The following is a 27,388-nucleotide window of genomic DNA, read 5'->3' on the forward strand; positions in this document are numbered from 1 at the left end:
AATTCCTTTCATCCCTTGCCCTTTCTTCCCTTCAGTACTAAAGATGGCAAAAGCTTTCCAGAATATTGCACTCAATTCAGATGAACAAAATCATCTCCTGCCTTCTCAATCTCGGTTTAGTAACTTTTTTTTTTTAGGAGATCGTTTTTGACCCAAACCTACCTATACACTATAAAAAGCAACAGCATAAGTTTGGAGAGGTGAAATTAGCATAATTGATGTTAAGATTCAAGTGTGGTAGACTGTTTTACAACAAACGCAATTGCTCTTTAGGGACTAGATTAAAAATAACTAGCTCATAGATTAAAAATAACTCAAATATTCCTTTCTTTAATAGAACCAGCCTTTGCATGAGTGCTCCAGCTGAAACAGCACTTTGGAACTTGGTGCTTCCTGGAAAATACAAATGAGTAGCCAAATCTTCAGTCTGATCATATTTGAGATAAAAGAAGCATATTTTAAATATAAACAGATGGATCTGTTAACAAAAAATTTTATGAACAACAGTTATCATAGATTTTTAAATGATTAGTTTACATTCTTCAAGTTTCTTTAGATGTGTGTCCAACACTGGTTTAGGCATCTTCCAATTCTGGCTGAAGAATCGATGCGGCATATTCCGTAACATCCAAAATCTCGTTCAAAATAAAAGCTCAAGAAATGATGATTCCTTGCTGAGGCCTTTCTATTTTGGAACCATCAAGTATGACTATTAAAGAAAAAAACTTTTGCAACAACATGGATGGACCTCGAGATAATCATGCTAAGTGAAATAAGCCAGACAGAAAAAGTTGAAAATCGCAGAATATCACTTATATGTGGGATATAAACCTAAAAGCAGCAAATGAGCAGGACAAACAAACAGAGGCTCATGGACATGCACTACAGAATAGTGGTTACCAGAGGGTAGGAGGTGGAGGGCAGGGAGGGAGGTAGATGGGGTAAAGAGAGTCAAATATGTGGTAACAGAAAGAAATCTAACTATGAAAGGTGAACACACAGTGTAAACATATATATGCCTTACTATTAAGATATACAGCTGAAACTTATTGGATTTTGTTAACCAACGTCACCATAAATATTAATTAATTAATTAATTTTTTAAAAAAAGAAAAGAAACTTCTTTGAGGTCTATCAAGAACTATAAGATTTTAATTAACAGTTTTCACCTGTTTGTATCTCAGCTTATGTGAACTGTAAATTCTTCAAGAAGTAATTTAACTTTATTTCATCAAAATAATATTGTTATCCAGAACTTTAATTCATTTACTGAACTTTTCTGCAAAGGCATAATCTAAATTACATTTTGCAATTCTTTCCCGTATCCCATTTAGAGTATTACGTTTAACCATATATTCGATTTACTACACTTAGGGCAAATATTTTGGGGTACCTAGTATATGTTAGAAATTATTACAGAACCTAAGAATATAGGAGTGAATAAACCAGGACTTTGAGGGTCATGTTGGAAGAGACTGACCCACACTTGTTAGCATCAGTGCATGGTGAGGGTGCAGTTCCAATGAATGAACAAAATGCTGATGAATCCGTAAGTCACAGTGATTAATTAGTTAGTTTGTAGGGGAAGCTAGAGAAAGTTACATGCAGAACTCAAATATTTTAGGTACGTTTTGAAAGATAACTGTGAGTTCTCCATTTGGACAAAAGGGGTAAGAGCATTCAAAATAAAGGGAAACCACGTGTCCTGTGAAAGTAAATGTCCTTTGAAACCAAACTTGCCGATTCATTCAATTTTGGCTCTCTCCAATATGAAGTAGGTATTCTAATGAGATAAAAGACTTGACCCTTGTATTTCAGTTTTGCAAAATCAAGATGAAAACTGTGGGGAAGGGGAAAAATTCCCCCTTTCCTCTTCTGGTTCTTTTCCTGCTGAATTATCAAATTGACATGGAACAGATTAACAAAAGAAAATCAAATATAATTTCATTGCACAGGAGCCCCATATACATGAGAGGGACAGAAAGTAAAAATGAGGATTATATGACATTCTGTGCTAAGGATGAGGTCAGGCTACTTGGGGCATCAGAGGGGAGGAAGGTCATTCATAGGGATAATAAGTGCAGATGTAGTTAGCTCTATCATAGAGATACACAGAAAAATGTTATCTCTGGTAATAACTCTCATTATGGACAAGGCCCCTAATTTAAATTATTCTAGGTAATCATGGAGTTAGAACATAAGTGTCTCTTCAGCCCACAAGATCTCAGTGCCCCCAGCTCAAAATAATTCACATACCACAGAGGCATGACTTAGGTGACTCATTCAGAACCCCTACAAAACAATTCAAGGAACTAGGACAGTAAAAGCTTGCTTGTTTGTACAAATCGTATCTCTAATATAAATTTAAATTAATTGAGACTAGGCTCTCCTTTAACCCAGGCTGTATCATGACTTCTCTCGGGCCTAAGTATTTTCGCTGGTGTTGGTCCCCTTCCTCCATAAACTACTACTAAAAATTGTATTTTAGAACTCTACTGGTTAAAAGACCAACATATTAATATGATATATTTGTCAAACTAACTTAAAAAGAGTTGAGAAGCTTTGAGAAATAAATGATAGAGATTTACTCAAGGGTCTGGAGTTAGCAAACTGGGAATACAGGAGGCAAAAATCTGAAAGTGTTCCGAAGGAGAAAGAAAAGTTAAAAGTTCTCATAGTAAAAAGTGCATTCTAGAGAATAATCAGTCCTGCCTTCTTAGCTCTAAGATTGGTCCAGGACAGTTATCAGTCGGATGCCAGGCAGTGAGGACGATGGATGCCAGGTGGTCCGGAAGATGGGTGCCAGGAGGTCTAGTCCATCCTGGTAGTTTGGGTAATTGTATAATGAGTCCTTCAAGGGGTAATCAGATGGCCTGGATATGTGAGTTCTTCAGGGGATAGATAATTAGAGAGTTACCTGGAGGTCCAGATGTATATCCAGCAATTGACACAGAGTCAATTGGAGAGTTCGTAAAACTTTAATTTCTTAGCCTGGTTAGAATAAGAGTGAAGCCTTTCCTCATGGCTCAACCCTCATGTTAATAATTTTAGTAGTTTGGTTAAAATGTCTCTATTATATATATGCCCTAACTTTACTCTTTCCTCATATGAAAACATTTTCTTCGACAAAGTAAAATATTTTCTTGGGACCCTAAGCACTATGGCCACTGCGCCTGAAAATAAATTGCCCGTAGGAATCCAGTCCCATATTCCATCTGTGTTTTGTTGCCAGAGAATACTTCTAAAAATTTCCCTTTCATTAGATCACAAAGAGCCTTCAAGGACAGCCCACTTTCAGTACAGTGATTCCTAGTTCCTCTGCCTTGAAATCAAGGTTTCACTCAGTGTAATTTTACCCAGCAATTCAACCTGGCTCCCAGACACACCTTTTACTTCGGTGAGGCCAGTCCGACCAGTCCAATACTGTGTATTGAAATAACCAAGGGAGGTGTTCGTTGTGTTTTGTTTTGTTTTTCTCATTTTAAATTCTGATTTCAAAACCAATCAAATCAGAATCTCTGGGTTTGAGACCCAGAAAACAATAAAGCAATGCTTTATAAAGTTCTCCAGGAGATTCCAACTCGCATATAAGTTTGAGAACCACTGCTCTAAGTGACAATAAAAAATAATAATCATCATTCCTCCATAATGCGCTGTGAAGCACAGATGAGATATAAATAATAGAGATATAGATGTAGATGTAGACATAGATATATAGATATAAATAGGTAGATAAATAGATCGGTAGATAGATGATAGTTACATTATATTGTAATAACTTATTTTCACATGAATCTCTTTACTAGATGGAAAACTCCAAGCATCATTTCTCAATCATTTTAGTTTGAACCACCACCTACTTCAATGACAAGCATTGCGTAGGTGAGTTTTTATTGAATGAGTAAACAGGTGAATAAATTGGCACTAGTTCTTAAACTTTTACTTTCCCTCTTCCTTTTATTCATTGTCTTACTCCAAGGTTCTCAACTCTGCCTGTACATTAAAATCACCTGAGAGCTTTGTTATACTATCCCGGGCCCCACCCCAGGCCAATTAAATCAGAATTTCTAAGGGTGGGGCACAGGTAGATTTTTAAAGAATCCTTAGGCAATTCAAATGCAAATTAGGGTTGAGAATCATTGACTAATTTTAACTCACTCTTTAAGACCCTCTTTAAGATCCTACTTTGTCAGGAAAATTTTTGATACTCTCCCACATATGTCTTTGTTTCTTAAATTCTGGTTGTGCTTAAGTGAAAAATGTGTAATTTTAGTTTTAATTATTTTCTTGTTGCATCCATATATATGTTTTCAATCTGAAGCTGGCATTTGAGGGCAAGATTCATGTTTTATATAGCTTTGCTTTCCTGGGATAGATGAGAACAGTGCTGGTCCTAAATTCTAATACTTAGTGACTAAAGGATATGGATTTTAGGTTGAAATATCATGTTTCCTGAGAGCGAGTCTTGCCACATACTATTCAGTAGATTTTAGGCAATCAATTAATTGCTTGGAATTTTCAATGTGCTGTAGTAACCGATTAATTTTCTCAACTAGTTCCAGTTTTAAAAGCTCTGATTTAAAGTAGGACTTGAGAAAAAAATAATAATAAACTAGAACTTGAGTTTGACACCACACAGATGGCCAACTCCCCGAAAGGCATCAATCAACAAATGAGAATCAATTTCAGTTTATGAGGAGACAAAGAAAGGAGATTCAAAATTCAAATTACGTTACATCTATATTTCTAACCCTTAACTTATATTTTCCCAGGGGAAGTAAAGGTGGTGCAAGAATTTGGGAGGCACCTATTAGCACTCATCTTGGGCATGTGAACACCTGATTATTTTCATGACCAAATCAGAGAATACCATAACGCTTATTAAAAGTGCTGACTTTTTATTAGTCAGCATTACTGTGCTACTGAGTGGCATAAATTTGGTAACTTAGAAGTTAATGAATGCACATTTATTAATGACTGAACAATTTTAGTTCAGTGCAGTGTTTCATGATCATATTTCAGCTATATATTTTGTAAGACTAATGTTTTGAAATTTTCCTTCTCTATTTTTAAATTGAGAAATAAATATCTAACAAATAAGTGGTTTCCCAACAAGGAAAAATGTACGTGTCTCATCTGTATTGAAAAGGCAAAACACAGACAAAATGAATATAAAGATCTGGTCAGTCTGTGATCGATGAATGGATTATATCAAACAAACAGATTCTGGAGGTTTCGGCTAGAGATAAATAACGATTTATTCAAGGGTCTTAAAGTTTGCAAACTTAGAACTCATATAGGCAAAACCCCAAAAGTGTTCCAAAGAAGAAACAAAAGTTAGGAATTATCATAGTAAAAAGTGCATTCATGAGAATAATCAGTCCTGCATTCTTAGCCCTTGTTCTAGGACAGTTATCAGTCAGATGTCATGCAGTCTGGATAATGGATGTCAGGTGGATGTCAGGTGGTTTGGATACGTGATTCTCCTGAATGGTAATCAGAGGGTTCTCTGGAGGTCTAGCGTACATTCAGATGCATATCCAGGCATTGACAACAGGACTGAAATGTTCAAAAAGTTTAAGTTCCCAGGCTATTTAGAACAAGAAGAGACTCTTTCCTCATGCTTCAACCTTCATAATGTTAATAATTTCGACAGCTTTGTTCAAGTGACTCCATTTTATATATTTCCTATCTTCACTCTTTCCTCAACAGTATTCAGTACTTGAGCAGGGGGAAAAGTCACACGTTTCTAATTGCATTATGCAGATGCAAAATCTGAATTAATTAGCATTCAAAAAATTTACCTACCTGAAACTTTTGCTAAATAAAGTCACCAGAAATGGTTACTTTCATAAACCCCTCCAAAGTCTGTAAGTTCTCATCAGGTCTAAAGAAATTTTATTTTTCAAGAGGGATTTAGGCATTTTTTTTTACAGTAAAGATACCTGTTTTTCATCCATAAATGTTGTTCTTAAAGTTAATCATGATAAGTACAAATTCTTGGAAGTAGTTGATAAACATCTACCTAGAAAAAAAATCTAAGTACCAAATATTTTTAAAACACTCAATCTCACGTACACATACATAGGCATGCACAAATACACCCAAAACAGGAGTTTTAGTTTATATTCCAAATGGAGATCCAAATGGAGAAATGAATATGTAATAAAAGTCTAATTTGGCATTAATTATGCAGAAGTGTTTGAATGGAAATACCAATTCAAATGCCTTATATTAAGTTAAATATTTAGAATCTAGTGTCTTTGCAAACTCACAAATTGTATATACCAAAGCAAATAATGAAAACATGGAGGTTTCTACTAAGTCATTCGTTTTAGTTTTCTTGGAAGAGACTAACAATAGATGGTTTTGTTCATAATTAAAACAATTTAGCAATATTTTTAATTGGTGTTGTACACGTATGGGTTAGGGGCAAAAGCAGTTTAAAAAAAAAAAAGTGAAAAGCCAATGTCCTCATTCTTCTCCCATATCTATCGGATAACATATCGGGGAAAAGATCCAACATGTGCTTTATATTTTTAAAAGCATTTTAATATACATTGGGTTTTTTTTTATTATCCTTACAGTGATCCATGAGATTTGTATTGTTTTCTCCATTTACTAGAGATAAGGTAAATGAGACTAAGAAAGTTCTAATGACTTTCCCAAATTTCCACAACCTTTAAAATCAATGGCAGTCAATTTTCTATCTGTTTTATGTACACAGCTGCTTTATAATGGACAAATAAAGGTAACACGTTTTAATTTCTCTGTCATAAGAAACACAGTACTGTTTGCTTTCAGATCAAAGCCTGGCCACTTTATCATACTGTCAATACCTCTCACTTCTGAAATATCTCGAGATGAGAAAAGCCTTTCACCAAGACTCTCAAATGCTCCTAAAATGTTTAAACAATACTGGCTGCCTTAGCTTTCTCATGAACTAGTTAATTGCTATAGTCGCTCCTAAATTAAAGCCTAGAGGTAAAACCAGTAGCTGAGAACAAAGTCTATTCATGCTTAGTGTCAATGAGGCCCTTCAGTCTAGAGAGTTGGCATGAAGTTGGCAGTATTTCTCCACAAAGTGGTTTTTAATAAGTGTTGGTTCCTAACATCATGGTGGTTGTAAATGCTAATAAACTTCCTACAAGGGAAGTAGAAGTGGAAAGTTTTATTTGTCTAACATTTTATCACTGTGCTTGGGTAGCATGGACAATTACCCCAGTTTCCTGAGGCACATATTCCCTGAGTGCTTAGCAGTTAATGAATATAAATAGTAGCAACCAAGCAATTTTCAAAATCATAAATAATTGCTCCTCTGAAAGCTCCTGCTAATGGAAAAAAATATATAACTAAAAAAGAACTAATATAGCAAAAAAAAATCTTACTGATTAACTAAGACCAAAATTGGAGTTCAAAACCTTATGAACTTGACCATCCTGGGATAGTATAAATCTATTGAATTAATTCACAGAGCGAGCTTCAAATATAAATGAAAATTTTAAGTGATTGCTTATTTTCCATCTACAATCTAGTTTTTTTACAATATTTATCACTTATATAATTTCCTGAGATTACAGTCTATGGTTAGTGCCCCCTAACAGGATAGCGTCCACTGATGACCAGTAAATTTTGTCTGAATTGATATTTTTATAATCATTCTTTATTGCTTTTTTGAATTGAAAATATTCCATGAAGAATACAAGTTCATACATCAAACTGCAAAACAGAGAAGTAAATAAAGAAAGGCTAATAATTTCCCCCTTTTTTCTTTCCCCATCAATAAATGTACCCACTGATTTCACACTTTACATGGGAGATTAATATGTCAAGAGATATCGAAATAGCATGTTAACTCAGGATTTTATGATGCCCTAATAGCTCCTAGAGAAAGGGCAGCAGTCAGCTGAGTATACAAAACCTGGGATAATAGAAATGACAATCTTTGTAGAATTTTTTAGTTTGCTGATTATTGAAGGACATTTTCTGAGGTATCTGTACCAGATTCTTATGTTATTTATTATATCACCAGAAAACAGACTTAATTATGATTACTACAGAAGCAGGGTTATAAAAGTTTATAATATTTTGACATGTACCTCTGCAAAGTTATGGGAGACGTCAAGCTAGAATTCCATAGTTTTTATTTAATGTAATCTTTTTTTAAATTACAGAATAGTTTTAGATAAAGTTTGCAAAGATAGTACAGAGAATTTCCATATATAACACATTCAGTTTCCCCTATTGTAAACATCTTATATAACCATAGTATTTGTCACAAGAAACCAACACTAATAAACTACTATTAACTAAACTCCAGACTTTATTCAGATTTCACTAGTATTTTCTAATGTCCTTTTTTTTTTTGTTTCAGAATCCTAAGTTCCCACATTACATTTGGTAATTCTGTTTCCTTAGTCTTCTCTAATCCATGACAACTTGTTGTCTTTCCTTGTTTTTGATGACTGAAAATTTTGAAAAGAAATTGCTCGGATATTTTGTAGAATGTCCCTCATTCTGGAGGGACAATGTTTTTCTCATTGTTAGACTGGGGCTATGGTTTTTGAGGAAGAATATCACAAAGGTCAAGTGCCATTCCCATCACATTATAACAAGAGTACATACTATTAACATTAAGTCGCTGAGGATGTTAACCTTGACGTTAACCTTAACATAGTGTTTACCAATATTTTCCAATCTAAAGTTGTTTTCCTCCCTTCCCAAACTCTATTCTTTGGAAGCCGGTCAGTAAGTGCAGCCCACATTTAAGGAGAAGAGGGAGTTGGGAGGACTTAGTATTTTTTTGAAAAACTTATCTAGATAGGTTTATCCAATTTTCCTGCAGCAAGCACAGGCGATAAAAAGCAAATTATTAATTTTTGTCTCGATTTGGAAGTGGGAATTCATTTCCTCTAATTTGATGAAACATTTGTTTACTTGCTGCCTGATGTAGAAGAGAGATGGACCTGATTCAAGAGGAGGTAGGAAAAGAGGAAAGAGAGAGAGGAAAGAGAAATAGGGGAAGAAAACTGAGATACTGGTTTAATTTTATGGCTATATAAACCTTAATATGCTGAAGATGCTTTTATGAGAGACTGTATTTCAAATGAAATTAGGGGACAGTGAACACACAATGCGATGTGCCTCACTGTTGAATTGTACACCTGAAACTTACTGGATTTCATTAACCAGTGTCACCATAATAAAATAAATAAATAAAGATAGATGATAGATAAATAAATAAAATGGAATTGGGGAGGTATTTGGGAACAGAAGATAGGGAAAAGAAAGCACTGGTTGATGTAAAAAAAATCCTTGGTTACAATGTAAGTGACTACAAATTTCATTGCTCTCTAGTATTATTTCAGCAGCTAACGGCATTTTGTAAGAAGCAATAATGTATGTAACATTTTGTATATCATTTGAGTAGTAATTTATTTTCTCATTTATTCAACTTGCATTTACTGAACACATTATTCTGAGGACAGAGGATCGAACAAGTCACATTTTCATAAAGGACTGTTGCTTTTATGAAGCAACAATTCTTGGGGAACAGAAAAGTAGGAGGACCACAGAGAGAATGAGATAATTTTGATGGAGGAAAGTCTGAAAAAAACTACAAATAATAAAACAAGAATGGGTGCAGGGAGAGGCTACTTTATGTTGGGTGGTTTAAACTCATAATTTGTGTTGTCATTGCTGGTGTTTTGGTTTGTCTTTCTGTGTTTGGGTTTGTGGATATTGTCGTCTTGGTCTCTACAGTATGAGTCTTGAAGAAGAGAGGAGGGGAGGAGGGGAAAGCAATATAAGCAGTGTGGATCCTACAGGGAATTCTACCAATAACATTTCTCAGTCTCATCCAAATAGAATGATCAAAGATTCTATTCTTAAACTGGGACCCCACTATAGAGATAGCTAAAGAAGTCTACATAACTATGAAGACATAAAAGAATTTTTAACACTAGTTCCAATGCATCCGAATGAATATTTTCTGGTACATTAATCCCCTCAGTATATTAAACATTTACTAAGAGGACACTACACTACTCAAAATTCTCAAAGAAGTCAGATTACATTGAACAAACAATAATGGACTATATAGCCACCAAAATTACTTCTTTGAAGTGACCAATATTCATTCATTCAGATGAATAAAATTTGGTTTCCAAAAATGAATCTTACTTTGTAGTCACTCTTCATATTATTCTACTAACCACACTTAAGAAGTTTTAGAGACTTTTGCATTTTTAGTTTATTATTTATGTCACAATGTATGGTTATGCTCAACTTAAAATTTTATAGCTTTAATCTATATATATACATATATATAATCTCCATCTAGTCTCTCCTTTGCTTCATTCTCTCTATTCTGCTTCAACTGTAGTGGTCTCTGTGCTGTGCTGGTCCTGGAAATTTTGACTAGACCTTATATATATATATATATATATATATATATATATATATATATATATATATATATATATATATTAGGATACATATTATATATATAAATTCTATATAAATTATTATATAATAATATAATAAAATAGTATATGTAGGTCTTACATATATCTCAGGTACATATATGAAAGATAGCAATCAGAGATATTAGTATAATTGCACACTTGTAATATAAACCTTAGTATGATGAAAATGCTTTTGTAAGAGAGTACCTTAACTTAGCAATGTGTAGCCTATTAAAAATGAACTTATTATATAAAAGTTAAAAATTAAAGGTCTGCTCGCACCTATCGAAATAAATTTAACCAATCTTTCTTAAAAAAAACTATAGTCACAATAGTTTTCATTTTTAATGTATACCATTTACTTTCTTTAAAATTAAAAGGACTTACTATAATGACTATTTAATTTTGTAATTATCAATAAAATTATCATGTAATTGCTAATTTAATTATTATTATTATAGTCCTACAGCTTATTTTTAGGAATATTTCTACCCCAAAAGGAAATATGAAAAAATGATATAAATCTTTAGACGTGATAAGAAAACCAATTCATAATTATTGATTCCAACAAAAACATTTGGTTTCAGTGAGTAGATGTGGGAAACTGAACTATGCACATCTCATTGCCTTTGTTAACAGCTCTTCCACGAAAACTTTAGGAAAATTACAAGCTTTCCATAGATAAGGTATTGTTGAGGAAGGGCATGGTTGACTAATCACAGCTGCTCAATAATTTGCTGAGCTGATTTTGGGCTGTTCTCTTGCCCTCAGGCAACCAGCACACTTAAATATTCCATTAGAAGTTCATTTCAGATTCTCTGAAACAACATCCTCTGACTTGGAATTAAATCAAATGAGGTAAAAAAAAAAAAGTCTTTGTCATCTAAGGATGTGTCACTGATACTTACTAGATCTGGCTACTCCCTGTTATCACCCTCTTTTTTTCCTTTTTTCTTTTCTTTCTTTTTTTTTTCTTTATTCCCTTTTACCAGGCAGGGATGGCCTTTTGGCACAAAGGTAGAACAGTGATCACATTCAGGTCTTTTCCCTTGAGACATAAATAGTTTAGAGGAGAAGAGAGACAAGTATAAGGGCAATTTCCAAACCTTAGGATGAGTGTAAAATGACAGGTGTGATATGGCATACATTGAGAGGTTCTTAATCTAGCTTTATAGGGTGCTGGAAGACTTCCCAAAGGAGGTAGTCTTAAAATGAGACCTTAAAGTAAGTAGAATTTTACTAGAATAGATCTCAATTGTCCTCCATGGTCGAGTCTCAAATCTTCATCTTCCTTAACCTGTCAGCGGCCTTGACATAGTTGCTTGCTTTCTCGCCTTTGTAAAGCTCTCATCACTTGGCTTCTAGAACATCATATTCTCCTGGTACTACCTAATTGCACTCAATCTCCTTTGTTCCTCAAATGCTCTGAGGAATACTGGTGTACTTCTGGGCTCAGTTCTTCTACTATTTCTATTCTTATGCTCCAGTTTCATGATCTTATATTTTATCTATGTGCTAAAGATTTCCAAATTTATATTTCCAGCTCTGAATCAAGACTCATCTACTAAAGAATCTACTCAAACTTTCCACTTAGATTGCTAATAGACATCTCAAACTTAACATATTCAAAAATAAATATATAACATATATTTGTTTGAATATATATTATATTCAAAAATAAATATAAAATCTCTTTATGCCATCTTTCCCAATCTCTGTTAATGACAACTCTATACTCCAGTGTACTCAGGACCTTCATGTAACCTTTAACCCCCGTCTTTCTCTTTTACCTCACATAAATCCATTAAAAAATTATATCAACTCTTCCTTTAAAATATATCCAAAATGGAATCACTATTACCAACATCATTACAACCCTTGCCCAAGCTACCTTCATTGCTCATCAGCATTATTTTAATAGCTTATTAATTTGTCTGCCTGCTTTTGTCCTGCCCACCTGACCTAATTTCCATCTAGTCTCTCCTCTTTGCTTACTCTGCTCCAGCTATAGTGGTCTCTGTGCTGCTTCTGGAATTTTTTGACAAGACCTAATGGTTGATTTTGATATGGATGGATGAAGGGAAGAATGAATTAAAGATAATACCTGAACTCTCATGGCTTATCCCACTAAGGGTCTGGTGATGCATTCACTAAGGAAGGCAGATGGAAGACTGGCTTTGAAGTTGATGGAAAGAGAGATAATGAAGACAGTTTTGAAAATGCTGACTTTGAATTGCCTCTGAGACATGCATGTACATACAATAATCATTCTATATATGAGTGTAGAGCTCAGAAGAGAAACACCTGCACTGTACATTTATTTTTGGGAGCCATCATTAACTGCCGCCACGAAAGTTGATGAGATGACTGGGAAGTGGGCGCAGGCAATGGAACAGTTGTGAATCCCTTATAAGCCAAGGATAGACAATACTGAAAGCACCTTCAAATATAACAAGAGGAAACCAAGTACTGCATATATAAAAAAGAAAACTAGGAGAGTAAAAGGTATTTGTTAGAATGTTTTTAGTTGAAAATAACAGAATATCCCACTAAATCTAGCTTTAAAAGTAGGGACAAATTATCAGGAAGCAGGCAGGCACTTCAGTGGCTCAGTGAGACTGCCGAAACCCACACTATTTCCCTCTGTCTGCCCCTCACTCTGTTGGGTTTTGTTCTCAGATATACTTAACAAATAGCCTGTACTAGTCCCACTATTTTAGAAAAGTTAACTTACTTAAGCCTCGCTACAACCCTCTTAGGCAGTTGAAACTAATATCATCATTCCCAGTTTACAGATGAGAAAAGGTCAGCACAGAGAGTTTAAGTAATTTACCCAAGTCATAGATAGCATACTGGGGAGTTGAAATTTGAACATCAGACTCCTATCTAATGACTACTCTTGCAGTATTCAAGGTGGCAGGAGTTTTCATAGACTTTGTCCAAAAATAAGTCTTAAGACTGCTCATAAAAATGCCTACAGCACTTGTAAATTAACCCAGTTGAATGTAGCACTTCATTTCTGTGACTGCTTTATCACAGATAATTCTTTAGACACGTACATTTAGAACTTAATATAAAGATAAATGTATTGCTATTTTCATTTTTTTGTATTGTGTGTCACATGTTCCTGATTAGAGTCTAAGCCCTCCAAAAGTAGGGTTTCTTTCTGTCAGTTCTTAATATAGGGCTATGTAAACAGTGGATAGCTAAGTGTCAACTAATGTGTAGCAGTGATAACAATAGTTTTAGAGTAAAAATATGACAGACTTCATAGCCTTCCTCTATCATGCATGAGGAATGGAGAAGTGCCCATTATTGATTCTTGTATTTTTGAACAATGCTGGGTTTTCTGCTTAAAGGTTAGAATTTTATAAATTAATTCTACATGTGCGATAAATAAATTCCTGCTGGCCAGTAGTCATAACACTTGTGACTTAATGAGACTCACATTCTAGACAAAACTGGGCAGTGTCAGAACTGGAAAAGGTATTTTGAAAATGATAGGTCACCTAGGTGCAGCGCATACCTCTGAATCATCTGAGGATACCCATCTGAATCATCATTGACCAAAAACCAGTGTATGCCCAAATAGAAACAAGTCCCTAAGCAACTAGGATAGTGGGAGTGAAAGATGGATAAAGCATAAAAGTAAATTTTCACCTATTTAAAAACTAATCATAATTCATAAAATGCCATTGGACAATTAATTGAAGCAGGCCCTATCATATTCTGAATGTGATTTTAGTCTAACAATTGGAGATGAAGCTTATCGTTTTGTTCTACTAACAGGTGTACTAGTTCCAATTCTAGAGTTGGCAGGAAGCATAACATTCATTCATTCAATTACTCATTTAATCACATGTTGTTGATTCAGCAGACATTTACTGAACACGAGTTTTACACCAGGAACCAAGAATTTAGACAAATATGAATATGAACTTTGTCTTCAGTACTTCACGATCCAGTCTAGCACCTCACATTCTAGTTGTGAATGATTTTAACTGGATAATGGCCATTTAATTAATATCTCTGTAAAAGATTGATTGCTCTGAGCTTGTATGATTAATATAATTCTCCAAATTTTCTGTTTTTTAAAAATTTATATAAAAGGCATCTAAAAAAAAGCAAGTGTAGAATGTGGGCTTTTTAAAAAGGGTACTGCTCTTTCAATGATTGTATAATTAATCAAAAGCATTTACATTCTTTTTCTAAAAGAAATGCATAAACCACAGAGAACTGTATATGAATTATTTCATATTCTATAGTACATATAAGATGTTTGATTAACAGTTAAGATATGCAAGAAAAGACATTAGATGAATGGTCTTGGCAGAGATAAAAAGCAACTGCACATGCTCTTAATTCTCTAGCCTATTCCTAGAAGATTTTTCTAAATTTTTTTTAATATAAAAAAGGATATCTCAATGAACTAATTCATCTAAACCAAATATATTTATTTTAATGTTTTGTTTTCTAAGTGAATTAATTCGAGTATTTTTTGTACTTCTGAAATTCAATTGACCATTTATATTTTCTGTGGTTACTAGGAACCACAGCTAATTAGCTATGAATTCACAATCAATTAGGCAGGGTGATGATATTCCTTCTATGGTCTTATTTATTTACCGAAAAGTTCAACTACCATACAATCTTTTTAGTTTATAATCTTCATTTGTTTGTTTAAACACTATTACTGAGTGTAAAATATATGCATGGCAGTATGCTAATCCAATTTAAAGAGTAAGAGATGCTTTGTTTTTAATGTTTATAACTTAGCAGAGGCAATAAGAGATGCAATCACATCGCCACAAAACCTAAATGGAGCATCTGGGAAGTCACGCAAGAGACTTAATGTATGACAGTTGAGAGGAGAGGCGATCTCTATTGAGAGTGAAGCAGGGGACAGAGAAGGCTTTGAAGAAGCTGGCCTTTGAGCTGATATTGAAAGAGGAAGATGAAAGGATGTCCCAAGCTGAGGAAGGGAATGTTGGGAAAAGTTGAAGTGCTCCAGATAGATGTTTGGAAGACAGGCTTAGGCCAAAGAATTGATCATTTGTATACTATGTCATAGAATTTTGAGTCTAGGTGATAGAAAATGAAAATAGTTGAAGAAGAGATAAAATTCTTTCAAATTCAATCAAATAAAACATATAGGGTTAAATGTCAAAACATTATTTATTTTTCCACTTTGCAAATTGGTATCTTGGCATTAAAGATATACAACTTCTCTTATTGGCCAATTATAAATCCACTGTCTCTTTCTCTTCTTTTCCTTCTACAAAGCACTGAACAACTGTAAGAAAAAACCTGTCACTAATCACCCAAGAGATGCTGCTGAAGGTGTGGTTGGGAGGGGCTATTATAAGTCTCCTTTTTCTTGCCAGTGATACATTATTCTAAATCATTGCAATAACTACATGTCAGGACTCATCTCAATGATTCAGTATATGAGTCATAACAACTCGTTTTATGATCAATGTGTTTTACATTGCAAAGTAATTGAATATTTCCATCAACAGTTAATAGAGGTTAGTCCACACAATGGTATAGCCATACAAGGCTCTATTATGCAGTCATTAAAAACAATGATTTAGAGCTATACAAATTGATTTAGAGAAATTTCCTCAAGGTGAGATAGGTAAAAAATACTAATAACTAATTATTGAGTGCCTCATATATGCCAACATTTTCCATATATTATCCTATTTTAAATTATCAACTAAATTCTATTGTCATTATCTCATTTTAAATTAAGAAACCAAGGCACAGAAAAGTTATGAAATTTTACCAGGTTTCACACACACAGTAAGTGGCAGAACCAGGATTTGAACACAGGAAGTCTTCTTCTAGTCTCAACCTCTAACATACCACCCACTTAACTATACCCTTTGTCCAATCAAAAGTTGGGTTTGCGAAAATCTCTATGTGGCTGGTCATTACATTTTGTTTATTTGCTAAATGCCAGCATACAGCATTAAATGCCAGGCAATCAAATGGTTACTATCATGAAATGTTAGTTTTGGAAATATAAAATATCTGCTTTACTCTCTTTTTTTTTCATTTTGCATATTTTTGAGTAAAGCTATAGAGAGCTATAGTGTAGCTGCTATTCTAAAAAAGAAATAACATTTCATTTTTCCCTACTTGTCCCATTGTTGCTTTATATATTGTTTTCTCCTTTTGCTCATTGGTTGAAATCTAGAGGTATTATCATTTCTCTCTTTACTTTTATGATAAGAATAATTTTTACTACCCAGAATGGTATAGTAATTATATTTCATTGTAGTAATGAACATGTCCAGAACTTAATAGACAACATGCCAATAGCGTTTAAAGCTAAAATTTGTTCCTTTCCCCACCTCCTGCCTGGCCTCAGGTTAAGAGCCTGCAGGACTCAAGGTGGGGAAAGAAAAGGGGGAGTTGACTCCCTTCTTCTCTATTTCTCTACCTAGTGTTTCTAGTTATCTTTGTGCTTTGTGCTAAGCCATAAAGTTTAATTGCACCATGCTCACAGAACACGCTCTAAATAATTTCAATCCTGGAAGTTTGTTGCAACTTATTTATGGCCCAGAATAAATTTTTGCAAATGTTCTTTCCGTACTAGAAAATAATATGTATTCTACAACCGTTAAGTGCTATCTTCTACCTATGTCAACTAGGCCAAGTTTCTTAATCATATTGTTCAAATCTTTGATATCCTTTCCTACTTTTTTTGTCTGCTTCTTCTGTTATTAATAGAGAAGTGTTAAAGTCTCTTACAACATTGTGCATTTGCCTATTTCTCCTTATACCTCTGCAAATTTTTGCTTTATATATTTTGAAGTTATGTTGCTAGGTGCATTCAAATTTAGTTTCTCTAGATTCTTAATGAACAAAATCTTATATCAATGTGAACTGATCCTATATCTATGATAAAGTTTTGCCTTAAACTCCACTTAATTTAATAGCATAGCTATAACAATCTTTTTGTATGTTTTTATAGGCCAAGCTTATTTTATCCTTTTATTCACAATATTATTTTATCTTCATATTTTAAATGTTTGTATTGTAAGCAATATAGAGTTAAATTTTGTATTTTTATTCAATCTGACATTCTCTGTCCTTCATTTGGAGTATTTGGTTTACCTATAATGTAATTACTGATATATTTGGGCTAAAACTACTTCTTTTTATTAGTTTTATACTTATCATGTCTTCTATAACTTAAAAAAAGACATTCTAATCTAACTATGGGCGGTGAACACACATTGCAATATATATATGCCTTACTGTTGAATTGTACACCTGAAACTTACTGGATTTCATTAACCAATGTCTTCATAATAAAAATAAAAAATAAAAGAGATAAAAAAGACATTCTGTTTTTATCAAGAGCTTTATAGTTTTAACCCTCATGTTTAGATCTATGATGTATGATATGAGGTTTCATAGGGTAATTGCTCTAGCATTATTTATTGAATTACATTGGCACCTTTGTAAAAAAGTGAGGTGATGGTATATGTGTGAGTCAATTTCTCGACTCTCTGTTCTGTTTCATTGATCTATTTTCATAAGTATATACCCAAACCAAATGTTTTATAGTGTGAATATGGTGGCATTTGTTTTCAATTTTATTATTTTTCAAGCTTGTTTTTGCCAATTCTTGGTCTTTTGTATTTACATATACATTATAGAATAGGCTTGTTAATTTCCATGAAAATCGTCCAATGGTATATGTATGAATGTCTATATGTAAAGTCTCCTAGGATGTATATCAATATATCTATAAATCTACTTCTATATTTATATATCTAGATCTAGATCTTCCCAAGAGGTTATCCAAATCTATTTTTCATCTTCTGATCCTCTCAGTCACTTCTTTTGGAATTAGTAAATACCTCTAAGAAAAGAGCAACCCCAAATTCTGGGCTTATCTGTCTGTGTTTTCCTCTTCTCCCAGATGTTGACCCTATACATGTTCAATGCTTTGTTAGCTTTCTCATGTAAATAAGCAGATCATTTAAAAATATTTTGACAAAACTTTCTTGTTGTTCTAAGTGGCACAATTATTTCAGTTTCCTGGTCCACCATGACTGAAAGTGGAAATCCCATTAAGATTTTTCTTTTTCTTCTTCCATTCATTAGGCCGCCTCTGATTCCTCCAGGATTGATGGCTAGATAGCAGCGGTAAGAGAAAGAAAAGTCCTACTTGACTGACACCAATATAATCTGCTATTGGTTTCTTCTAATGCCAGAGTTAAAAATTGTCTGTCTCTCTTGAGCACTCTAGTAGGGCTTGTCATATTGCACCTCCCTTTGATTCAGGCAATGTTCTTCATCTAATTATAGATGACCCCCTTCGGCAACCAAAGGTTCATTTCAGGATTTTTCTGCTGAGGTTGCCCGGCTCTTTATAAGAAGCCTGCTTCAGCGGATCTCTTTCAAAACAATTCGAGGATAAAATCTCTACTTCAGATTCCACATCTGATTCCTAAAAAACATTAATCTCTGACCCACTCTCAAGGGAATACACTTCTCAAACACTCCTCAGTTTCTGTATTATGAACTTCCTTTTTTATGAATGAATCAAACTTAAGTCTCTGCGTCCCTTGAACCCAAGGATTCATACAAAGTTCTTCTAGTGATCTTCCCAAATCCTCTCTCACCATGCTTAAAGTGAGGAGGAAGGCCTCCCACTGTACCCCTTGGCATGGGTGGGCCTCACAGTGCGAACATTTTCAGAGAAACCTTCGATTTCCATCAACTTCAAGCCGCTTCACTCTCCATCCTTTAAAATCTGAACGGGGGTGAAGAGCTAAGGACAGAAAACTACTTGAAGATACCATCTTCTTTGATCAACTCCTCACTTAAGGATCTGGGATTAATTGGTCCTTATTGCTTAAAGTCTCAGCCTAAATAGAAATATATCAAGTCTCAGTTTACTTGTGCCTTTATAAGGAACAAAACATGAAGAGGATTAACTTTTATAGATTACCTATTCTATGCTAGCTCCTATTCTAGTTACTTTATAAATATTCTCTGATCTACTAATCACAGCTTTGTGAAGTTACACTAATGGCTGATTATAATTCATATTAAATTAACATGTAGTTTTAGCTGAACACTAGATAAAAGAATTAAAATGTAAGCAAATACAGAAGGAACGTAAAATTAAGAAATTTTTTTAAAATGTGTTTTATATATTTGACTTAGAAATAGTGTATATTTTGAAACTTTAAACTTTTTCTTAAGCTGAAAGTAAATTTTCTGCCTACAATCCAGTCTATTGTATAATGGGTAAATCACACCAAATAATATTTGCCTTTGTCTTCATTCCCTGTGTTTATGCAACCACAGTGCCCCCCTCCCTTTAATTTTTCTCATCTTCATTCCCATGAACTCACTGATGTGATTCCTCATTATCACATTCTGCATTAACAAAACAACTTCTCGGTTGATTTGCCAGCTGGAGTATTAGCCTCTTTCAACTGTCCCTCAACATTACTACACGACCCATCTTCACAGAACACTATCTTCATATCACACTTTAATCCAAAAAATGTTCCAAGACATCCTACTATTAGTCATATCTCCTGGGAGAGGTAATTAAGCACAAATCCACTAATTCTTGACTAGCCATTTGCAAAAACGAAAGATACCACAGGTAGATATCTAAGAAACATATTATACAAACAAACAAAATGTATTCGATTCTTTATTTTTAGCTTAAGTCTTGGGTTCAAACCCTAATCTCAATCTACCCTAATGTAGTTTAGTTTCATTTATCCTAGATTACCTCAGGTCTATAGGGTACTTTTCTGGGCTCTTCTCCAGTTCTTTTCTAGTTTTGCAAGAACAGGAATGATTACTCTGTACAGGAACTTATCCATAGGCTGCCTACAATTCCACAAGAATTCCATGAGACAGAAGTGCAAAAGACAGATTTGGAGAAAGGTCCTCAGCTCAGTTCTCTTTATAATTTCTTTACTACCCTCACCAAAAGCTCTAGACCTAGTAGAAGGCTATGCTTCTCTGAGCTTCCCCTAGAAGTCAGAGCATTCATTAACACTTATTATCTACCAATTCTCACTGTACGAAGAGTTTACCATGCTCATTCCAGTATCACTCGCTTATATTTGAATATAATATAATTGAATAACAGAGTGCAAAAAAAATGAAAATGTCTTCATAAATGCCTAGGGATATGTTTGATTGTTTCATTCACTCATTCATTCATTCATTCATTCAATAAATACCCTGGACTGGAGCGTAAGTTTTATCTTTCAATTTTAGAAGAATTGTCTTTCCATTAGGTACCAATTATAGGGCCTAACAGAAATAAAGGGCACATTAGATAAGTATCTGGAAAGGGGAAAGTACCAAAGAAAAACCTCTTCAGACAATAAAGACTCAATTTGCCTGTTTAATTCACAAATTCATTCATTCAATATTTCTGAGTGTCAGGATGCATTGGTTTGGGAATTGAACAGTGAAAAAGGCATGGTATCTGCCCTTACAAAGTTAACAATCCAGTGATAGCTGACAGGTCACGTGACAAGAAGGGAACCACATCAAAATGTGGCAGAGCAGAAATAAGACAGCACAAAGCAAAAGGAGACAAATATTTCAATAGGATGTGACATTTGAGTTAAACTTTAAAAGATGAATAGACTTGGATTTGTTTGGAGTAGTGTAAACAGCATTGGGTAATGTCATGTAAATGTATTACAGATGTATCATAGACCAATGAATAAACTGGAAATTTACATTTGACTCCAGTAACATTTTTGTTACAGGATTTTGTTTTTTAATTTCAGAAAAGTTAGGAAAGAAAAATCCCTCAAATGCCTGGCCAGTGACCCAAAAAGATGATCTGAAACAGAGTAGAATCTCAGAGGAAGGATCCTGAGAAAGAATGGGATACATTAAAGACAAAATTTTCCTACTTAAATTATGATTTGCAACACCTTGATTATTGCAATATTATCTTAAGGCCTATAACAAAGCCTAATTAAATTCGATTTATACAATAAATTTACAAAAAAGAAGTTTTCCACCAGCACAGACTTGTAGAAAAGCCAATTCTTTGTATTTGTACAGACTTGAAAGGCCAGAAGAGTCTGACCTTGCACATGAGAAAACAAAGAAGTTAAGAAAACAGAGAGAGTAAGTAAACAAAGTTACACAGGACTTGATGGCAGGGGCAAGTGAGCAAGCTATAATTCAGTGCTGCATCTACTAGACTGGACTGAATAAACCAAAACATTGCATGAGTGAAAAATTATGTAGAGCTTCATTAAAACCATTGTCTTTCCACAATCATTATGTTAAGCTAAGCTTTAAATTTTCTCTCCATTATTTACAACGTAAGAACTGCTAGAGCATGTTAGTAGTGATAAATTTTTGATTGAGATAATTCAAAGCACACAATTTTATTAATCGAGTAATTTGCTAAAAACTATCTCCAAAGATTTGGAATTTTCCACTTTCTAAGTTCTCACCATGTTCAAATGAGAATGGAAAAACATAGATTAGTTAAAAACCTCTTCAAAGAGATAATGCATTCTCATTCAAAATGTATATAGTTGGGCTTCTTTCATTTGAAGTTAATTTTTGTTAGTTATAATTCAAGAAAGATTTCTTGAGGATTCAATATGGGTAAGGACTGCACCAAATGCTAAGAATAAAACAGTGAAAACAAGCATAAGACCTTTTACTCTTGTGGCAAAAAGTTTTGTGAATGATGTGTCTCACAGTTGTTTCCAAAACTATTTCTTTCAATCCTAAGCCTATGTTGCCTTTCAATGTTTCAGTAGTTCTTACTGAAATTAGAAAGATAGATTTTCTAACCACAAACAGATTTGTTCTATCCTTGTCCTCAAGATACTGACTCTAATTTTTGACAATTTGATAGATGTAAATGGTATAACGTTGGATTTACGATTCACTTACACCCTATAACTTAGGAGGTGGAAATTTCCACATATTTATGGGCTATCTGTATTTCTTCTGTGTTTATCTATATGTTTATTGAGTTGTTGATCTTGTTCTTTTTGATGTTTAGGAAATCCTCATACTCTATGTCTATTAGTCCTTTGTTATCATTTATATTCTTGCACAAAGGCTGAATAGTGCCTGTGTCCCTTAGTGAATCCACTCTGACATATATATGTTAGCCTAACTGTTCTCACCTTTTCCATACTCAAATTGTGTGCCCCAATTTCCTGTCCTGAATTTGCCACCTACTATTAAAGGACATTCATTCCTATTCTAGAAGTCTTAATAATATTCCAAATATGTTATTACATTAATATATCCCTAGAACTTTGAGGAGTGTCTGACACACTGTGGTTATTTAATAGCTTAGATGAATAAATGAATAAATGCTACTATCTGTCCAGGATCTGCATCTCCCAATGTTGGGGCTACTTTATCATTCTTTCACACGACAAGCATATGCTTGGTATTGGCTTGTAATAAGTAATTCAGAGACTATAAAGATAAATTTTGAAATGGATTTAAAGCCTTATAGAGGAAATAACACATTAGAAATTACTATTAAATCAATAAGAATGATAGTAGGATGTACTTGTTTGCTTATCTCCTACTTCTTCCTGCAAAGGATCCAAGTGGTATTTTCAAAAAATAAAAACTAGAATAAAAGTGTGAAATTTAAATATGAATTTAAAAATCAGAATCGAGTAAATATGAATTAAATTAGTATGTCAGAATCAGGAGCCCAAATAGGATCATACATAGTTGCTGTTTCAGATTCAATTTTAAAATTACTGGCAAACAAAAAAAGAAAAAGATATAGCATAAATTTCAGGTCCTTTGTTATCAAAATGGAGAAAAAATTACAGCACTTTAGATAATCTTTTTCTAGAATTTAGTTTTAAATAAATTTCCCAAATGACACTTCATACTGGAAGAAATAATGTCCTAGAAAATGTCTTCCACACAGACTTTCAGAATGCACCAAAGACTTGTGTGGACTACTTTCTTGTGTCCATAATAGGCATGTACTAAGGGTTTTGGGAGAATCTGGGAGAACTTTACCCACTCTACCAACTTCTTTCCAGGGGATAGGGAGGCGAGAGGAATTCCAAAATGAAGAATGAGTTCAAGCTGAAAAAGGAAAAGGGGTAGATCGAATGTTAAAACCAATTCTATGGATTGAGGATAGAGTACAGCACAAGCCCACGTCTAAGAGGGGGAAAACAAAACAAAAGTATCGGTAAGGGCGAGGATCAGGGTTGCGTGAGAATCTAAGGTTGAGATGACATGTTAGTTACTTAACAAGTCACCAGGGCAGCAACTTGTTACTTCAGGGTTTCTTCTGAAGTCTCTATTTCATGCATGGACCTACACAGGTCTTAAAGATATAAACTTTAGAATATGGAACTCTCTGGTTCACCCCATTCTCCCCTAAGATGACTAGGTCAAATAGTATTTGATAAAAGAGGACAGGTATTTCAATTTATTGACTTTCTAATACGCAGTAGGCATTTTTCATATATTATGACATTTAATACTGAAAACATTACTGTAAATTAAAGTATAATCCTCATTTTCCAAAAAAAAAAAAGGAATTATAAATTAATAGTCACTTATTTAAGATTACAGTGAAGAATTTAAATGAGTAAATTAGGGTTAAAAAAGAATAAAGTACTTGTCTGAAATGACCAGCTTATACATCTGGTGCAGCCAAGGATCAAAACCAGGTCTTATCAAGTTAAACAAGTAAGCCAAACAGTTCGACTTTTGCATGAATCTGTTCTTAATGGTAATCTATACCTGAGCTTATACACGAAGTTTTATAGCTAAACTTTACTTTGGACCAGAGTCTGCCTTCTAATAATAGAAATATTACCCAGGACCTCCACTCCTAGCCTGAGTGACCATGCACTCTCGTCAGTGGTGTGGTCCTGAGAGATTGTTCACTAAGTGAATTAAAGCCTTTCTTCTTGTTTTCTGATTTTCCTGCACTAACAAATTGCTAGGCAGCCAAGCTTTTCAAACATAGCATCCTTTCACGTTCCCTCTCATTATTCACTCGCTATTCATTAGGACCTGGGGTTTGAAACTGTATTGCTATTTTCCTGAAAAGCTATGTTCTGATACCATACATTTGGGGCACCATGACGTGCCTACAAATTGAATTTTTATTAGTGCTTCTAGGAGAAGCACAGTGATTCTCTGCTCTACAATTAACATAAAACTCACTCTAAACTTTATACACAATGAAAACTAACTACTATTTTAAAAACTAATTTTCTTACTATCACCTAAGAAAGTTTAAGGAAGATATATTTTTCTGAGACATTAAAAATTCTAAGAAGTTAAAACCTAGATTAGTAAGCATTTGATAAATATTATGTAGTGAAGCTGATGAGAGACTAAATATTTTATAGTTAATCATAATCTCTTTTAATGAAAAACTAAAGCACAATAGAAAAATATTCATGCTCTACTTTCTTATTCAGTATTATATCCTTCAACAAGGATCTATCAACATTTTAGTATATATAAGATGTTTTCTTTCATTTCCCTTACCAGCCTCTTCCTCTCTGTTTCCTCATTTCTGATGAATTATATTTTCACTTACAATTTTATCTTGAGATCAATGTTCTATTAGACAGTCACACTTAAAGGAAAATTCCAACAGTTTTACTGCGTTGAGTTCTCTAAAGAAGACAAAATAAGTCACAGGAAATTTGGTGCCTATCAATTGAGTCAGATAAATCTTAAAGATATTTCCAAATAGTTCTCTAATTGTGACTTATTCTAATCAGTTCTTGTCTTCTGGACTCTGTGTGAAAGTAGATATGAAATTTATAGGAAGTTTCTCAAAAAGTTTCAACCATTCTAAATTTTCATATAAAATTGTTAGATTCTTGGAGATATAGTAACTGATCTGGAAAATAGCTTTCATTATAGAGGACTCAAATCTTGGATTCTCTGTTGCCCATAACCATCAATTTTTAAAAATTACAACACTGATTTAACATAGATCAAGAAAATACACTTTAAAATAGTAAATACAGCTTAAATTTATCAGGTGACTTCTTTCTTCAAATCTTCAAGAAGCCTCCGAAAAATCTAAACTATCTATAATTGCTAGACTCCTGTCTTTTAACCTAGCACATCACAAAAGGTAGCAAGTTTCGTCAAGGCTACCCCTCTCTCATATTTCTTATAAACTTAGTATTAAATTATGTTACTGGCTAATGTAAAAATGTCCAGCATCCACCCCCAGCTAACATTCTTTCACACTCTTTATTTAGAAAGGATGTGGCTTTTGTTTATCTCAGGGGCAACTAATATTCCCAGAAATAAGCATCCATGTCTTTCATTACTTAGCACACAAGAATTTGGTTACCATTTCAAGTTTAAGAAAGATCCCTGGACATCCAAACCTTATTTTGTATTTACCTTTCTGAAAATGAATGACATATGATAATATGTAAAAACGTACTTAAATGATCATCATATCAGCCTATTCTTAAGTTTTAGGAAATCCTTACTGGTGAGAGAACTAAAAGAATGTAAAATTGCCTAATGACTACTTAAAATACTCTCTCTCTCTCTCCCTCTTTGTATTAGAATAATGCCTGAATAAATGAAAGTGTAAATAAAGAGCCATATTCTTTGCATTTGTATTTGTAATTTATCTTAATGGTAATGCTTTAGTCCTTGATTCCCAAACTAATGAAAAGTGGTTCGATATGTGTATATATATATACACATATATACACATATATATACACATATCGAACCACTTTTCATTAGTTTGGGAATTAATATATATAGATATATATATATATTTGTATATTTGGCAAGATTTACAAACTCATATAACAATACCTTATATTCATGTAGCATTTTATATTCCATTCTCATTATCACAATAAACCTCATGACAAAAGTCTTGTAATCTCATGTATTATCTATGTTTTATAATTGAGGAAGCTAAGATTCAGACAAATTAACAGATTTGCCTTAAGCCACAAAGCTAGAGTGTCAGGAATGGATGCATTTCTGGTCCTCCGCCCAGAGTCTGGTACTACTCCTTCCATATAGGTTGCCTCATGTTCCCTACCTTGGGCAAGTTCTTAGGTATCCTAGAATCTACTCGAGGTACAGAACTTGAGCAAATTACTACGAATACAATTTTAAATGATTGAGAGAGATGCTGCATACAATAGTAAAAAGGAAAAATGTGTTTTGGGGTCTACCAACACTTGATTCAGACTCTATTTTAGACAGATCCAACTGTTTTGTACCACAGAAATGTTAAGGAATTATTGGGAGTAATAAAAGTAAAATACCTGGCTTACCACGGGCACTTACTAAATGGCAGTTATAAAAAAGTGAAATGCCCCAGCAGAGGTGAAAAAGTCTGGCTCACCATCAGAGCTTTGAAAAACATTGATTTCTGGGCCCCGACCCAGACATGTAGAATCTGAACCTCCATAGACAGAGCCTGGGAATCTGTCTTTTTATAAGTTTTCCCAGGTGATACTGATGATCAGCCAGATTTGGAAATCCTTGATTAATTTATAGAGCATAAACATTTCTTTTTTTGGCATTAAAATAATGATGGAATATAGGAACAAATATTAAATGCCTTCTATAAGATAGAACTCAGTCCAAGCCCTTAATAGTAATTTATCACAGCAACACAATAAGATAGAAATTACTTTTCCCAAATTAAAGAAAATTGAAACTTGAAGAATTTATAACTGATAGAGCCAGAATTAGAACTTAAGTCTGTCTAAAGCTTTTCATTCCACATGTTATTTTTCTACATATTAATGTTTGCTGAAACTATGACATATGTTGTCACTGAAGTTGCTCTCAAAGTTAATGTGATTATGGCAATGACGTACTTTTGAACCATAAAATTGTTGATCTGATTAATGTCACATGAGGTAAATAGA

Source organism: Pteropus medius, unplaced genomic scaffold, assembly GCF_902729225.1.
Source record: "Pteropus medius unplaced genomic scaffold, Ma_sr-lr_union100, whole genome shotgun sequence".
Taxonomy (NCBI): domain Eukaryota; kingdom Metazoa; phylum Chordata; class Mammalia; order Chiroptera; family Pteropodidae; genus Pteropus; species Pteropus medius.